Source organism: Macrobrachium nipponense, chromosome 4 (genome assembly GCF_015104395.2).
Source record: "Macrobrachium nipponense isolate FS-2020 chromosome 4, ASM1510439v2, whole genome shotgun sequence".
Lineage (NCBI taxonomy): Eukaryota > Metazoa > Arthropoda > Malacostraca > Decapoda > Palaemonidae > Macrobrachium > Macrobrachium nipponense.
In genome coordinates, this window is record NC_061100.1 from 31965950 (window position 1) to 31985692 (window position 19743).

Below are 19743 nucleotides of genomic sequence, written 5' to 3' on the forward strand. Positions count from 1 at the left end.
TTTAGAATAAGGAATATTTCACTTCATTACTACAAAGGATTCTTGGTAACATATTTTCAGAATAAGGAATATTTCACTTCATTACTACAAAGGATTCTTGGTAACATGTTTGTAAAATACACTCTTAAAATACTGAAAAACACACCATATTCTTTTATATGTATCTTTTTTTATATTTTATTTGGCATTAACTTGAAATGCTTCGACCAACTTTATTGTTTTAGTTCTTTAAACTAGTGAGGAGGTAATTTTGTAACATTACTATATAAAGTACATTAATAAGGACCAGAAATAAATACAAAATTTCTTTTCTTTTTGGGGGTGGGTGGGGACAAGGTTTCAAATGTTTAACCAACTTTACACATTTTAGATTTTGATACTAGAAAGAATATACTTATGAAAATAGTTACCATATTAGATTTTTCTTAATGTATTTGTAAAGATAAATTTTAAGAATCAGAATTAAGTGCACCATTTTCTATTTTTATTATTTTTTTCTTTTATCTAGCTATAGATTTAAATGTTCAGACTAACGTTACCATTGTAGATTTTTAATTAAACTAGGAAGGATAAACTTAAAAATCTATTTCTGGATATGGAACATGTAAGTAGACTTAAAGTTTTCTTTTAATTATATTTTTTTCCTTTTATTTGACTGTTTTGAATGTTAGGAACAACTTTACAATTTGAGATTTTTAAATCACTATCAATCTACAAAATAATTTCCTAAATATTAAGTGAGTGAACAAAAAGTTAAAAATAAAATGAAAACCCAAATTCTTAAAAGAATAAAAAAAAAAAATCAATTTAATACAGGTAATAAGGTGATAAGTACAATCCGATAACAGATGAATCTATAAGTGATTAGAACACTCGGATTATCTCATCAATATTTATGGGATACATTAGTCATACATAACAATACATTTTCATAAAAATGGTCGGTTTGATATTCGGAAAGACATTTGAAATGATAATAATTCATAGTAATCTCTCTCTCTCTCTCTCTCTCTCTCTCTCTCTCTCTCTCTCTCTCTCTCTCTCTCTCTCTCTCTCTCTCTCTCCACGCACACAAGTTCAGATATATGAAAATGGTATGAATATTGTATATTATAATTATAAGGTGAATATGTTTGGGGTTTCCTCTGTTTAAATCTCTGGTAAACACCAAGAGATTTTAAAATTGGGGTATTGGATACGAAATCTTACCTGCACAATCAGTTAAACAGAGTGGTTTGTCTCATTTTTTGCTTTCATTGAATGTGCAAATACTAGAAGCATTAATGGTTTATAAACTGCAGTTATCAACATCCAAGATTAGAGCTATTGCAATGTAAGTAGTATTTGAGGGGAACTAAAGATGTAGTGTATCTAAAGACCTAAAGGTGAAGTAAAACTTGTTTGCTTTAGATAGATTTTTAAGTGATAAATGTATTTCGTTTTAACAATCTGTAACAGCAATAAAACCGACATTCATAAGGATACATCAGGTGTTTCCTCTTTCCCTGGCAGGGATAACTTCAGTTACACTAAAACTAATTTGAGTCTAGTAAAGTGGCTTTAGTTGAAGAAAACTCTGTGAAAATATTGGCTTTTTCATACAGACTGCACTGAATCAATTCGTCTGTTGGTGGCAAATTTTACCTTTCTCTGGAAAGAGATAAATTTGAGTACATGGTCTCGATATCACATGTAAATCATTTGACCATAAAACAGCTAATTTCAGAATGTTGTTTGAAGGGTCATAATAGTAATTCCAAAATTTCCTGAAAAAAATAATAACACAGTTATGATAAAAATGCCCCCTTTGACAGATATCTTTTAATATAAGTCTTCATCAAGGGATAAAGCATGCTTGATTTTCTGCAGAGCCTGTCTTCTTGATTATTCCAACAGAATGACCAGAAGGAAGATATCTGTAAGAATAGATCTAGATACCCGACAATTTGTCCGCTTTGACAGATCTTCTATTAGAAGTCTTCATCAAGGAACAGAGCATACTTGACTTCCTGCAGAGCCGATATTTTAGATTATTACAACAGAATCATCAGAAGGAAGAGATCTATCTGTAAGAAGGATGCATGGCAATGGCAAAATATTTAGTGGAACTGCTGATATGATGCTTTCGTGGATCGTAGGAAAGACAGCAGAAGTTGTATTTCTGCTTGAGAATGAGAAAAACGACTGAGACAGTCGCTTTCTTGGTGAGATAAAGCCTGGGGAAGGCATCAAAGCAATTCTGAGTTTGTGAATAATTCTCTTGGGACTTCTTGGGAGAGGCAGGATGAATTTTGGTTGTGTTTCTTATCAGTAAAAGCCAGTGAAATCTCTCTCTCTCTCTCTCTGTCTGTCTGTCTGTCTGTCTCTCTCTCTCTTCTTTGAAGGCTTTAATGTCTACTCAATGGCCCCTGTATGCTTGTTCCTTATGGATAGGGAATTATCTTCTGAATAATAATAATAATAATAATAATAATATAATAATAATAATAATAATAATAATAATAATAATAATAATAATAATGGGCACAATTTTCAGTGTCGAAAATGATAACAATGATTGCAGGTCCACAATAATATCGCATGTGAAGTATATAAAGTGTTTAATGATAAGAGCTTTCGAACCCTGCACCAGGTTCATCCTCAGCAAAGTGAACATTATGAATTTAAAAATCTTTCGAAGTAAACTTCTGAATAGGACAATTATTCCACTATGACGAACGCAAATGAAGGAAGCGCGCAACAGCCCAACTAGGTGATTCCGTTGTTGTTCGAATTCCTGCTGGTTATTCTGCTGGAACGTCTTGTTGGCTGTGATGATACTGCACGGTGTTCCCTTGGCGATGCGGCTGTAATAATGCTGGACATCACGTCCCCCGTGTTGTAATCTGTCTGAGGGAGGAGAGCAGAAGAGGGGGCAGCATCAGGCGGAGAAAAAACAGAGCTTGTCTTAAGATTAAAATTTTTAACAAAGTTTTTAAGAATGCAAAAATTGACTAATGGGTCTTCCCCAACGAACGACTTGTTACCGTAAAAAGCTTGTCCTAAGTTTATGGCGGCACCTTCCACTAGTCTTCTTGTTTGGACATTGTTATTTTTAAAAATTATGTTAGATCCATCCCAATTCGGTCTATGGTTGTTCTTAAAAGCATGGGAGACTATTGCATTGTTCTGTGCATGAAGTGCATATGCTCGTTTGTGTTCCCTTAATCGGGTCGGTAATCCTCTTCCACTTTCCCCAAAATATTTTTCCTTGCAGTCATGATAGTATTCTTATCGTTATTGTTGTTTCTGATTAGTTTATGGCTAATGGTGTTTGGGTATTTAAAAACTATTTTTGTATCTTTCTGGCTACTGTTAACGTAATTACATAATTTGTCGAGGTTGGGATTAAATGGGAGGGGTAAGAATCTGTTGGGTTTTTCCTTCATTTGCGTTCGTCATAGTGGAATAATTGTCCTATTCAGAAGTTTACTTCGAAAGATTTTTAAATTCATAATGTTCACTTTGCTGAGGATGAACCTGGTGCAGGGTTCGAAAGTTCTTATCATTAAACACTTTATATACTTCACATGCGATATTATTGTGGACCTGCAATCATCAATAATAATAATGTTTTATTTTTCCACAACTGCACCATTCTGGTTTTCTTATGAAAAATTTGATGTAACATTCTGAGCCTGCGAAATACATATAAACAATGCTCATCCCTTTATGAATATACATTTTGTGAAGACTGTAAATTTTTTATTCACGACAATAGAGCTGAATTTGAATTATGCAAACGATGAGCCGACTAGCGTCTTGTAGCAGACAAGATTTTTGTGCTTTATATTATAACAAGGACAAAAGTAAAAAAAAAAAAACATGAAACGTATGCATTTGAATGCATACGTTTCATGCATCATTTGAGAGATAAGACTGGAGATGTAAAACTGACAGTGAAATATCTACAATTGTTACGATGTATCAGTTGCCAAAGGTTTTTTTATTTATTTTTTTATTTATTTATTTAATCTTTTTTTTGGCTTTTCGGTAAAGGGAAACCTAAAGCAGAGTGGATGGGTAATTCAACAACTTATCATTGATTTATTTTTATAGACAGCCACTTTTGTTCCCAGCATTGAAGCTTGACAAGACAAGGATCTATATTTGGCAAGACAGTTGGCAAACATCTATTTTTGTCTAGACTTTCGGCAACGGGAAACATGTGCCAGATTGACTGAATAATACGACAACTTATTGTAGTATTGATTTGTTGCTTTTGACAGTAACTTCTGTCCCCAGTACTGAAGCTTGACAACATACGAAAATTTTTTTTTGAAGAATTCACTTGTCGATTTTAATAGCTTAATGTATCATTGTATTTCATCTTGTTTAACAGAAGTATCTTAACTGACTTAATATCTTTATACTTTCAAAACAACATTAGACGTAGTCTTGTCATATCTTTAAAATTTTTGCATATTTACTTGTCATATTATTTTGCTATATAGCAAAGCCACATTATGTGGGTTTTATGACAAAGCACCTCAGTTATATTTTTGAATATTCTTATTAACAATGAAAATCGCTAAGTAATTATACAATATGCTTTTCTCAGCGTCTAAATGACACATCATCCAACATCTCATGAAATGCCTGTTATAATGAGGGTGGTAATTCATCATTCCACCATGCCAATATAAATAATAAAAATGAAAAATAAAAAATGAAAAAGTATTTAGCCTTTGCTTGAGATATCACCCGTACATAAATTTGAAATGCTATTAATAAATCAAGACTGAAGTGACAAAGATATTGATATGCGTATTTGAAAGCGTTTAAATAAATGCATTTTTTTCCATTTCAATAATTGTTTGATTTACATATCTGAAATAACGGTTTGGAAATTAGAAAGGCAAAAAGACCTGACACTATTTGATATTCAGTTCTAATATCCAAAGCAAAAATATTCTGGGGATAATTCCATATTCATAGGAATGAAATTCATTTGGAACTAAAATCGTTAACATTACTTTGCTGGATCTTCAGTTTATTTAAGACTTTTAAAGCAATGCATGTAAAAGAAATAATAATAATATAATAATAATAATAATAATAATAATAATAATAATAATAATAATAATAATAATAATAATAATAATAATAATAATAATAATAATAATAATAATAATAATAATAATAAAAATAATGGCAATTAAAAAGCACAGTAGTGTTAAAAATATATTTTTTGTACAAGGTTAAAAAAAACAGAATGGGATATATTTATGAAACTACTGTGGCTTTTAGTTGTCAATATTATAGCCTTGTTACAGTGTTTCCTTAGTTCTATAATAATAATAATAATAAACAAAATAATATAATAATAATAATAATATAATAATAATAATAATATAATAATAATAATAATAATAATAAAATATAATAATACTAAAGAATAATAATAATAATAATAATAATAATAATAATAGCTCTGTGGTCTCTGGTATGAAGAAAATCAAATCAGAATTCAATATTTCATTACCTCTTCATTCTGGTGCAATTTGGTGGAATTCGCCAGTCTCCAGAGAATCTTAAACCTATAACTCAATGATATGTGAACGATACGAGGCCAGTTCTCTATTGCAATCGACAAGGGATCTCGACAAGGGTTCTCCATGACACAAGCATCCGAACGGGCTCTCTGTGTTGGATGTATCACTCATTTATAAAGGGGACTTCTGTCATGAATGTGATGTTCTGTGCATCATTATAATGCTGATTCGTAAGGGTGAGACTCTAGTGGTGGTCGTGTAATAGGCAAATCAGATATATTGCAGACACGGATCTTTACTGTCACGTTGCTTGTTTTAGTGCAATGGTGAACAGCGGTGAACAATGATCCAATGTATGCAGAGAGAAGTAGAGAACTTACAGTGTATTATTTTATTATTATCATTTTTTTATATTTGGTTTATCACAGACCTCGTTATTATTATTATTATTATTTTTTTTTTTTTTTTTTTGCTCTATCACAGTCCTCCAATTCGACTGGGTGGTATTTATAGTGTGGGGTTCCGGGTTGCATCCTGCCTCCTTAGGAGTCCATCACTTTTCTTACTATGTGTGCCGTTTCTAGGATCACACTCTTCTGCATGAGTCCTGGAGCTACTTCGCCTCTAGTTTTTCTAGATTCCTTTTCAGGGATCTTGGGATCGTGCCTAGTGTTCTATGATTATGGGTACGATTTCCACTGGCATATCCCATATCCTTCTTATTTCTATTTTCAGATCTTGATACTTATCCATTTTTTCCCTCTCTTTCTCTTCAACTCTGGTGTCCCATGGTATTGCGACATCAATGAGTGATACTTTCTTCTTGACTTTGTCAATCAACGTCACGTCTGGTCTGTTTGCACGTATCACCCTATCCGTTCTGATACCATAGTCCCAGAGGATCTTTGCCTGATCGTTTTCTATCACTCCTTCAGGTTGGTGCTTGTACCACTTATTACTGCAAGGTAGCTGATGTTTCTTGCACAGGCTCCAGTGGAGGGCTTTTGCCACTGAATCATGCCTCTCTTTGTACTGGTTCTGTGCAAGTGCCGGGCATTCACTTGCTATGTGGTTTATGGTTTCATTTTTCGTATTGCACTTCCTACATATGGGAGAGATGTTACTTCCGTCTATCGTTCTTTGAACATATCTGGTTCTTAGGGCCTGATCTTGTGCCGCTGTTATCATTCCTTCAGTTTCCTTCTTTAGCTCTCCCCTCTGTAGCCATTGCCATGTGTCATCGCTGGCTAGTTCTTTAGTCTGTCTCATGTATTGTCCGTGCATTGGTTTGTTGTGTCTGTCCTCTGCTCTGTCAGTCTTTCTCCTGTCTCTGTATATTTCTGGGTCTTCGTCTACTTTTATTAGTCCTTCTTCCCATGCACTCTTTAGCCACTCGTCATCACTGGTTTTCAGATATTGCCCCAGTGCTCTATTTTCGATGTTGACGCAGTCCTCTATAATTAGTAGTCCTCTCCCTCCTTCCTTTCGTGTTATGTATAGTCTGTCCGTATTTGCTCTTGGGTGTAGTGCTTTGTGTATTGTCATATGTTTCCTGGTTTTCTATCTATGGTGCGGAGTTCTGCCTTCTGTCCATTCCACTATTCCTGCGCTGTATCTAATTACTGGCACTGCCCATGTGTTTATGACTTTTATCATATTTCCGCCATTGAGTTTTGACTTGAGTATCGCCTTGAGTCTCTGGATATATTCTTTCTTGATCGTGTGCTTCATCTCTTGGTGTTTTATATCCCCTCCTTCCATTATTCCTAGGTATTTGTATCCTGTCTCATCTATGTGTTAGATGTTGCTCCCATCTGGTAGCTTTATCCCTTCAGTTCTTGTTACTTTGCCTTTTTGTATGTTGACTAAGGCGCTTTTTTCTATTCCAAACTCCATCCTGATGTCCCCAGATACAATCCTTACAGTCTGGATTAGGGTATCTATTTCCTTGATGCTCTTACCATACAGCTTGATGTCGTCCATGAACATCAGATGGTTGATTCTGTTGCCTCTTTTCTTGAATTGGTACCCGGCATCCATCTTCTGTAGTACTTTTGTCATGGGAATCATGGCTACTACGAAGAGTAGTGGGGACAGTGAGTCGCCCTGGAAGATCCCTCTCCTGATATTAACCTCTGCTAGTCTTATTCCAGAGCTTGTAAGTATTGTATTCCAGTTGCGCATCTTATTTTTGAGGAAGCTGGTGGTGTTTTCCTCTGCCCTATATATTTTCAGGCATTCTATTAGCCATGTGTGTGGTATCATGTCGAAGGCTTCTTATAGTCTATCCATGCCATGCTTAGGTTGGTTTTCCTTCTCCTACTGTTCTTCATTACCATTTTGTCTATCAGGAGCTGGTATTTGTGCCCCTACACTTCCTTCTGCAGCCTTTCTGTTGGTGGGGGATGGTGTTTGTCTCCTCTAGGTAGTTGTATAGCCTTTCACTGATGATACCTGTTAGTAACTTCCACATTATTGGTAGGCAGGTGATAGGCCTGTAGTTACTGGCTATATTTCCCTTACTCTTGTCTTTTTGTACTAAGGATGTTCTTCATGTGGTCATCCATTTGGGTGCTTGGTGATTTGAGATACAATGCTGGAGTTGTTCTGCTATTCGTGGGTGTAGGGCTTTGAAGTTTTTGAGCCAGTATCCATGGACTTCATCGGGACCTGGGGCTTTCCATTTTGGCATTTTCTTTAGTTGGTGTCTGACTGTGTCTGTCGTGATCTCTGTGAATCTTTGTTTTATTCTCCCTGTTTCTTCTTCCTTGACTTCCTGGAGCCATGTTGCATGTTTGTTGTGTGATACCGGATTGCTCCATATGTTTTCCCAGAGTCTCTTACTTGGTTCGGCTTCAAGAATTTCTTGGTGGTTGTCTTCCCCTCTTAGTTGCCTGTATAGTCTTTTTTGGTTGGTTCCGTAAAGTTTGTTCTGTTGGTATCCCTTATTCCTGTTCATGTACCGTTGGATCTTATGTGCTTTGGCCTTAAGCCTCTGTTTTACATCTTCTATTGTGTTGTTTAGTCCCCTCTCTTGTACTTTGTATTTCTCGTTGAGTTCCTCCTTTGTTATCTTGCTTCTTAGCCTTTTTTCTTTATTATTATTATTATTATTATTATTATTATTATTATTATTATTATTATTATTATTATTATTATTATTATTATTATTATTATTATTATTATTATTCAGAAGATGAACCCTATTCATATGGGACAAGCACACTACAGAAGTCCATCTACTTGAAATTCAAGCTTTCATGGAATGTGGTTTCGTTAGGAAGAAGTAACAAAAGGTAATACGAAATACAGTTAGAAGTGAATTATTATTATTATTATTATTGATTATTATTATTATTATTATTATTATTATTATTATTATTATTATTATTAATCAGGATATGATCCTTTTCATAAGGAACAAGCCCACTATAAGGGCCACTTTAAAATTCAAGCTTCCTAAAAATGTTATAGTGTTCATTTGAAGGAATTAACAGAATATTATAGGAAATACTTGATCAAGATGAAAAGGAAGAGTAAAGTGGTTATATAAGTAGAAGACAACTTCATTTGCTTACTAGAATAATCAAACGATTATTATCAAATTAAAAGCGTAGAATGATTTATAGAACCTACGGCATGCACCTAGGGATATATCTCTGTCTGTCTGTCTGTCTGTCTGTCTCTCTCTCTCTCTCTCTCTCTTCTCTCTCTCTCTCACTCTCTCTCTTTCTCTCTCTCTCTAGATCCATTTCAATTACCTTTAACGTCAAGTGTTGGAACAGTTTATCAACCAAATGTCACTTTAGAATAAAAAAAAAAAAAAAACATTTCCTGTTTATGTCTTCTTGTGTGTGTTTGAATACCTTACATACATAAATTTAATATTGAGGGCTAAATAATTAATCTTTATTTATTTCCCAAATAAATAAGCTGGAACATGAAGGAGAGATTATAGAAAAGATTTCTTCATTAGGGAAAGTCATTAGTCTTTGTGTTTGTAAATGACTGTGGTAAACGACTCATTAACTTCATTCTCTCTCTCTCTCTCTCTCTCTCTCTCTCTCTCTCTCTCTCTCTCTCTAATTTTCTACTAACGCTTTCCAAAATTACCTGATTATGAAAATGAAAACCACAGATACAATTTAGCCATGTTGACTATCGTAATTTTTCTTGGCCGTTATCACTCATCAAGGAAGGAGGCCGTAAAAAGAATTTTAAGAGGCTTTTACGTAACTCTCTCTCCCCCTCTCTCTCTAGGTATATATATATATATATATATATATTATATATATATATATATATATATATATATATATATATATATATATATATATATATATATATAAACACATATTATATAATAGTAATAGTAATAGTAATGAAGAAGAGTAAGACCAAATATTATATATATATATATATATATATATATATATATATATATATAATATTATATATATATATATAACGGCCAATAAATGAACAAAGATCTCTTTTTTTTCATTCCTTGCTGTTTCCTTGGGATACTTGCTGGAATAGGACGTTAGATTGTCATCTTGTGGTTCTTCATGCTTCATTCCAGCTTTCTGCTGACTTCTCCTGAATTTCAGGTTTGTCGGTTTTATTTGCTGTTTCTTCCGGTGTATATATTTATTACCTTTTCATAGAATTCGTCTCTCTCTCCGAGTAGACTGATTTCACTTTCGGCCCCTCTTGGTTCATAGTCTTTTGACGCTGTCGATAAGGATTTTCAGCTAAAGATGCTATAATAAAAAAAGAGATATAAGTCAGTATCTTAAAAATAACTATTTTAACACATTGGAAAGGATCATGTCAATATTTAGGGACCTATACTTTTAGTTCTATATTGCTTTGTACTTAAAATTAGAGTATGTACCTTTAAGTCAATATTCTGTCCATGAACATCTTATTGTCTTCAAACTGACGACTATGGCTTATATAAGATGAATTCCATTGTGGCCTTCAAAAGTTATTTCCGTACGAAGAACAATTTTCTATACTATTCTATCTAGGAGACATCAAATGTCACACTGACCCCAATCTTGGATTCCCTTTCCCAATGCTGTTGGGTCGATGTTCTGAAGTTTGATATAGGATTTACAGCTTTAAGGTACCAAGTAACTTTCACATGTGTGCAGTTTCGACAAGACTGTACCAAGACGCGTTTGAAATATCACTTCTACTAAGAGTACCTGTTTAAGCTGAACCAGTTTATTTAAGATTTGCAGATTAAAGGCTCAGTTTCAACAAGATATAATATATAATATATGGTCATTCTGCTACCAGTGGCTTTTTAAGGTAAATATCTTTGTACCTAGATGACCTAGAAGATATTTTTTGCTTATGTTGACATATTGCGTTCGATTTTAGCTGTGCATTGTATTCATTCCCTTTGAATGCACTCCAGGTCAGGTTTCTGATAACCGAACTTATAGTTTTATAGTACATGGTCTGTATTTTTTACATATTTTGAGATGTGGCGTTTGATTTGAGCTGTGTATTTAATTTATTTCATATTGAACGCACTGTTTGTCAAGTTTCTGATGCCCGAACTGATAGTTTTATGGGATATAAATCCTGCAAAGTATGTAATTGGAGCCATATATATTTAATTTCATGTAAAATGTGCATATAATTTGAGACAAATCATGTCCATTGAATCTTATAATACAGATAGGACGATCTAGCAGTAAAATTAGAGTAAATAATAATGATAATGATAATAATACTGTTAAAAAGAATGGTAGAATTAAGCGAATTGATTTTATATAGTTTTTTCTATTTTCCTTTATTATAATACGAAGAAGACGAGCAGCCTGGTGATGAGAAACAACCCTTCGGCGCCCCTGCAGGATCCCTTGAAGAAAACGAGTGTGGTCTACCGTTACACATGCCCGGTCCGAGGATGCATCTACAAATACGTTGGTATGACCTCCATGCGTTTCTCCAAGCGAATTTCCTGCCACGCCCAAGTAGGAACCATATTCAACCATGCCAGGACTGCTCATAACAAACAAATAAAGAGGAATGATATTATCCCTTATATCGAAATAATAAACCAGACAACGGATCACCGACGTCTGCGCCTCTTAGAAGCCCTCCTTATAGGAAAGGAGAAACCAAATTTAAATATCACTCAGGAAACGTTTCTCCTTCCCACCGCCGCCCGGAGAGCATCGAACAATCCCCCGACAATGCCAGATAATCAGGAGCTCACACAGGATGATAGGACTCCTGCTACAGACGGAATTCCTGACGTTCACCCCTAGGCACACTACTGTGGCGCTCGCACGACAGAATCCCAGAGACCTTCGAGGCGAGACCCACGACTTCGCCCAAGACCGGCCCGACCAATGAGAATCCAACTCTAGGTCCGAGCTGCTATAAATACCGTCCCCGCAGACTTTCTTCAACCGACTCGTCCGAAGATGACCTCCGAGAAGGTCGAAACGTCACGTGATACCAGCTATACCAGCACCAATACCAGCCATAAACCAAAGATGATTCCTGCCCGGAACTGAACTACGCCTACGAAATAATAACGGTGCTGACGACGACCCCTGCTTGACTTGGACCTGATATTCTTTTCCAATAAAAGATTACCTTCAGCATTTATAATCTTTTGAAAATTCCAAATATGAATATTGGCCAGTTACTCAGAAAAATCGCTGATCCTGAGAAGGGAATTGTAAGGAAAATAGAAAAAACAACATATAAAATAAACTCGATTAATTCTGCCATTCTTTTTAATAGTATTTGCCTAAAAGAGGGTCCTCTACCAAATAATAATAATAATAATAATAATAATCATACTATAATGTAATGGTCGTAATATCTGTCTGTCTGTCATTCAATCACGGCCAAACGGCTGGTCAGATGGGCATGAAACTTAGCAAGGTTATGGTGGGGACCCCTAAGATGGTTTGTAATGGGGTTTCATCCAACCTAACCCCCTCCTTTGTAGGGGGTGCGGGTGAGAAGGGATTCCCTGAAATGGAGCTGTTTCTGGCCGTGAAACGAGGCTGGTTATTCCCGTAGACATAGTTACTTTACGATTTTTCATACATAATATTTCAGCTCGGACACAATAGAAGATGAAAATTATCATCAATATCTGCAAGATTTTTTGAATAACTTAAATTCATCGGGACTGCCAGTGCACAAAATAATTTTGAAGAAGTACTGTCCGGTAATGTTGCTTCGGAATTTCGATCCTGCCAATGAACATTGCAACGGAATGAGGTACACCGTTATGGAGCTAAACTCCCACGTCATCAAAGCAGTGATAGCAACGGGCCCTCACACCGGCAAACTTCTGTTCATCCCCCGGATTCCATTGATGCTTTCGGACAACCAGTTTCCGTTTCAGTTATGGCACAGGCAGTTTCCCATCAACCTGGCCGTCTCATTCACGGCAAACAAGTCGCAGGGCCAGACTTTGGATCGTGTTGGTGTGTTTCTGCCGTCACCCATGTTCACGCATGGCCAACTTTATGTGGCGATGAGCAGAGCAAATGACTCTGCCAACTTGAAATTAAGTTGTGGACAAACTGATAGTATTGTGTACAAAGAGGTTCTGTAGTAGGTATGTATAAAAATTCCCCTTATTTTATCACCCATCGTAGTTGGGTAAGTTTCCTAGTAATAATGTTAAAAATGACTGCTGCTTCAGCACTATTAATCTTGTAAAGAGTCTTCTCTATCTTTCTGATGACGGCTTTCTCGTTGTTGCTTAGACTGGCGAGCAACGCACCAAAGGGCATGGTAAAATTCAGTTGAGTCATTTGATTTATTATTACTTATACAATTCTCTCTCTCTCTCTCTTCCTCACTCCGTCGTCTCATCTCTCTCTCTCTCTCTCGCTCCAACACGACGTTTTCCTCCTGATCCACAGGACATTATCAACCTTGATAATGTCCTGTGGATCAGGAGGAAACGTCGCGTTGGAGAGAGAGAGAGAGAGAGAGAGAGAGAGAGAGAGAGAAGAGAGAGAATTGTATAAGTATTAATAAATCAAATGACTTAACCGAATTTTACCATGCCCTTTGGTGCGTTGCTCGCCAGTCTAAGCAAAAACGAGAAAGCCGTCATCAGAAAAATAGAGAATACTCTTTACAAGATTATAGTGCTGAAGCGTAGTTCATTTTTAACCAAAAAAAAAAAAAAAAAAAAAAAAAAAAAAAATACTAATAATAATAATAATATAATAATAATAATAATGTGTGGCGACGTGGAGGAGTGGGTTAGGTCGTCAATGGACTGGTTAAGTTATGTTAAGCAACATTGGGGCTGGTCAGTCGTTGGATGGGTGACGGCTCTCCTCGGCGTTGATTCCTTGGGAAAGAATCTTTACAATAATTTCCTCAGTCTACTCAGCTGTAAATGAGTACCTATCCCTGATGGGGTAGGGCCCAGCTATGGGTTAAATAGCAAAACTCAGCAATGATGGAAAGAAAATGAAGGAATAAACGACAACGACGTAAATGGAACCTCTGGCAACAGAGGAGCTTTGTCCGGCAACCAGGTATTCAACCCAATTGAAGGGGAAGACGGTCAGGTACTTAGAGGTCGTCATCCAGCAACTGACCACCACAACGACAGTAATCAACAACCTAAGATTGGAGCTACAGAAGCAAAAAGGAAGAAATGGACAAGAGAAGAAAATAAGAAAATATGGAGATGCTACATCAGAAGCAACCCGACGGAGAGAGGATATAGAAGAAGGTTGGTCAACATCTGGAATGAGAGGAATAACACCCCCCAAACAGAGCAGAGGCTGGCAGACCAAGTAAGGAACATAAAGAAAAAGAACTGGCTCTCCCCAACAGAATGAGAAGAACTGGAAAGGGAAATGTCACACGTCAACGAATTACACGAAGACGAACTGAGACGATGCCACAGAAGACGACAGGGATGATGAGGTATCAAACAACGACACACGAAGAAACACCGACGAAGTAACAGAGAGGACGGAATGGGTAAAAAAGATTAGAGAATGGATGGAGCCAGATACAGAGAGAACAAAGATCCCCTCCATGAAAGCCTACAACACCAAGAAATTAAGGGAGAAAACAAGTAAGGTCAATGAAATAATGGGCATAGTACACACCACCAGTATCACAGAAACAAAAAACTTGGCACAGGCAGGAGCAAGATTAGTAGCAGAACTGATGGGGATTCGAACACCAACACCACAAGCACAACCAACTCAACAGAAACCAAAACAGCAACCCCCTTGGAAAAGGCGCCTGGAAAAGCAAATCATGGTGGTGAGATCTGACTTGAGTAAACTGAAAGAGATGGCAGAAAAAAGGCTAAGAAGCAAGAAAACAAGGGAGGAACTGAACGAGTAATACAAAGTACAAGAGTGGGGACTAAACAACACAATAGAAGATGTAAAACAGAGGCTTAAGGCCAAAGCACATAAGAGCCAACGGCACATGAACAGGAATAAGGGATACCAACAGAACAAACTATTCGGAACCAACCAGAAAAGACTATACAGCCAACTAAGAGGGGAAGACAACAACCAAGAAATTCCTGAATCTGAACCAAGTAAGAGACTCTGGGAAAACATATGGAGCAATCCGGTATCACACAACAAACATTCAACATGGCTCCAGGAAGTCAAGGAAGAAGAAACAGGGAGAATAAAACAAAGATTCACAGAGATCACAACAGACACAGTCAGACACCAACTAAAGAAAATGCTAAATTGGAAAGCCGCAGGTCCCAATGAAGACCATGGATACTGGCTCAAAAACTTCAAGGCCCTACACCCACAAATAGAAGAACAACTCCAGCATTGTATCTCAAATCACCATGCACCCAAATGTATGACCACAGGAAGAACATCCTTATTACAAAAAGACAAGAGTAAGGGAAATATAGCCAGTAACTACAGGCCTATCACCTGCCTACCAATAATGTGGAAGTTACTAACAGGTATCATCAGTGAAAGGCTATACAACTACCTAGAGGAGACAAACACCATCCCCCACCAACAGAAAGGCTGCAGAAGGAAGTGTATGGGCACAAAAGACCAGCTCCTGATAGACAAAATGGTAATGAAGAACAGTAGGAGAAGGAAAACCAACCTAAGCATGGCATGCATAAACTATAAGAAAGCCTTCGACATGATACCACACACATGGCTAATAGAATGCCTGAAAATATATGGGGCAGAGGAAAACACCTTCAGCTTCCTCAAAAATACAATGCGCAACTGGAATACAATACTTACAAGCTCTGGAATAATACTAGCAGTGGTTTATATCAGGAGAGGGATCTTCCAGGGCACCTCACTGTCCCCACTACTCTTCGTAGTAGCCATGATTCCAATGACAAAAGTACTACAGAAGATGGATGCCGGGTACCAACTCAAGAAAAGAGGCAACAGAATCAACTATCTGATGTTCATGGACGACATCAAGCTGTATGGTAAGAGCATCAAGGAAATAGATACCCTAATCCAGACTATAAGGATTGTATCTGGAGACATCAGGATGGAGTTTGGAATAGAAAAATGCATTAGTCAACATACAAAAAAGGCAAAGTAACGAGAACTGAAGGGATAAAGCTACCAGATGGGAGCAACATCAAACACATAGATGAGACTGGATACAAATACCTAGGAATAATGGAAGGAGGGGATACAAAGCACCAAGAGATAAAGGACACGATCAGGAAAGAATATATGCACAGACTCAAGGCGATACTCAAGTCAAAACTCAATGCCGGAAATATGATAAAAGCCATAAACACATGGGCAGTGCCAGTAATCAGATACAGTGCAGGAATAGTGGAATGGACGAAGGCAGAACTCCGCAGCATAGATCAGAAAACCAGGAAACATATGACAATACACAAAGCACTACACCCAAGAGCAAATACGGACAGACTATACATAACACGAAAGGAAGGAGGGAGAGGACTACTAAGTATAGAGGACTGCGTCAACATCGAGAACAGAGCACTGGGGGCAATATCTGAAAACCAGTGAAGACGAGTGGCTAAAGAGTGCATGGGAAGAAGGACTAATAAAAGTAGACAAAGACCCAGAAATATACAGAGACAGGAGAATGACAGACAGAACAGAGGACTGGCAAAACAAACCAATGCACGGACAATACATGAGACAGACTAAAGAACTAGCCAGCGATGACACATGGCAATGGCTACAGAGGGGAGAGCTAAAGAAGGAAAATGAAGGAATGATAACAGCGGCACAAGAACCAGATATGTTCAAAGAACGATAGACGGAAATAACATCTCTCCCATAAGTAGGAACTGCAATACGAAAAATGAAACCATAAACCATATAGCAAGCGAATGCCCGGCACTTGCACAGAACCAGTACAAAAAGAGGCATGATTCAGTGGCAAAGCCCTCCACTGGAGCCTGTGCAAGAAACATCAGTTACCTTGCAGTAATAAGTGGTTCGAGCACCAACATGAAAACGATCAAGCAAAGATCCTCTGGGACTATGGTATCAGAACGGATAGGGTGATACGTGCAAATAGACCAGACGTGACGTTGATTGACAAAATCAAGAAGAATATATCACTCATTGATGTCACAATACCATGGGACACCAGAGTTGAAGAGAAAGAGAGGGAAAAAATGGATAAGTATCAAGACCTGATAATAGAAATAAGAAGTATATGGGATATGCCAGTGGAAATCGTACCCATAATCATAGGAGCACTAGGCACGATCCCAAGATCCCTGAAAAGTTATCTAGAAAAACTAGACGCTGAAGTAGCTCCAGGACTCATGCAGAAGAGTGTGATCCTAGAAACCGCGCACATAGTAAGAAAAGTGATGGACTCCTAAGGAGGCAGGATGCCACCCGGAACCCCACACACTATAAATACCACCCAGTCGAATTGGAGGACTGTGATAGAGCAAAAAAAAAAAGAAAATAAAAATAATAATAATATCAAATCATGACCATTAAATTTTATAATAAAGATCTGGCAATCTATCAATCAAATAGAGGGCAACTTAGTAATAATAATAATATTAATGATAATAATAACAATAATAGCAACAACAAAAGAGCAAATCATGGTCCTTACATTTTATAACGAGTATGTGTCAGTCTATCTATTAAACCAGAAAGAGATTATTGCTAGCTGATATCTTAGCCCAACTGCCGCAACAACCACCCCCCCACACACACATACACAATCCGATTCGACGCACCTTTCATCAGAGCTACTCTCGACCTTTTCTGGTATTAACTCGTTGCCCGGACTGCTGAATTCGCCTGCGAGCGAATATTTAAACGAGATTCCTTCCAGGTGAGTTTGACAGTTCACAACAAGAGCGAAGCGCCTTTAAAGCTGATGAGTTTGTAAGGCAAGATTGGAATCAGTCTCTCTCTCTTCCTGCTAAACTCTCTCTCTCTCTCGTTGTCTTACGGTAAATGAGAATAGGATTTGTTCAATATCAGTGACTAAAGTTAAAAAAGAATTCTTTGTTTACATATGATTTTTTTTTTTGCAGTGATATCTATAATGGATTTTTCATTGCAATTAATTTATAATAGACATTTTTCATTCAAGTTATCTCTGAATTACTACCATTGTCATAAGCTGTGTCCATTTCATAATCTACTATTCATCAAATTCGTTAGCTCTGTATTTGTATTCGGTATTCAAATGAAATCTAATTAATAATAATAATAATAATAATAATAATAATAATAATAATAATAATAATAATAATAATAATAATAATAAAAATAATAATAAACTATAAACAAAGATTCCAATAATTACAAAACAAAATAAATGGCGTTAGTAAGAATTACAAAACAGATTCAATTTTCAATGCGACCTCGATTCGGTCGCCTTATATTAATCTACCTGCCATTTCGACACGAATTACCAGCTTGCTAAAATGTCAAGAGACGAATTATAAAAATAAACTTTATATCAATATCGTACAAAAGGCAATTAAGAATTCTGTTGATTATGACAGAGCTCAAGGCTACAGATTAATTTTGAGAAAGTTCACAGGATTATTAGCAATTTTTTTTGTTATTATTGTTGTTGAGAGTTTAGGAAAGCCCTAAGGAAAAGCCTAAAAAGGTATGAAAAGGGTGTTTCTTTCATGTCCATCGTACCACCCGTTTGGCCCTGATTGAATGACCGACGAACAGACAGACATAACGCCCATTATAGTAAGATTCAGGAGATGAACCCTTATTCATATGAAAAAAGCCTATATATGGGCTCTGAATTGAAATTTAAACTACTAAACACTATTGTGTCCGTTCGAAAGGAGTTACAGAAAATAATATGAAGCACGAAAATAAAAGATCAGTTATTAGAAGAGAAAAATGTTATAAATTGATAAATTAATATCTATATACATATGAATATATATATATATATATATATATATATATATATATATATATATATATATATATATATATATATATATATGTATATATATATATATATATATATATATATATATATATATATATATATATATATATATATGTATATATATATATATATATATATATATATATATATATATATATATATATATATGATATATATATATATATATATATATATATATATATATATATATATATATATATATATATATATATATATATATATATCTAATAAAAGGAGCCCATAAAAACGCCAAAATATGGAGAGAAAATACTATATTTCAGAGACTGCTGTCTCTCTCTTCATTCGAATAAATAAAGCATCGACCTGAAGAGAGAGAGACAACAATCTCTGAAATATAGTATTTTCTCTCTATATTTTGGCGTTTTTCTGGGCTCCTTTTATTAGATAGAATTCTGTTGTAACAGAACATTTTTACCAGTCATATATATAATTACTGACAGGACCTCATTGAAAGTAGATGGAATCTAGCAGAGATATTTAGTGAATAAAAAAAAAAGTTATATGTCTCCATGACTAACAGTGCCTTTTCTTGAATAAATATTTCCTCTAGATACCATCCCCTTTCAATGTGGTACTGTTAGTAATTGTATTAACGAGCAGAACAACTGCGTAAGTGATATTGTTAATATATACATAAATATATATTATAGTCTAGTACATCTAAGTTCATTCCTAATGGAATGAAGAATTGGGCCAGAGTCTCTTGAAAGGAGTGATATTCCTCTATTATCAAAAAAATCAT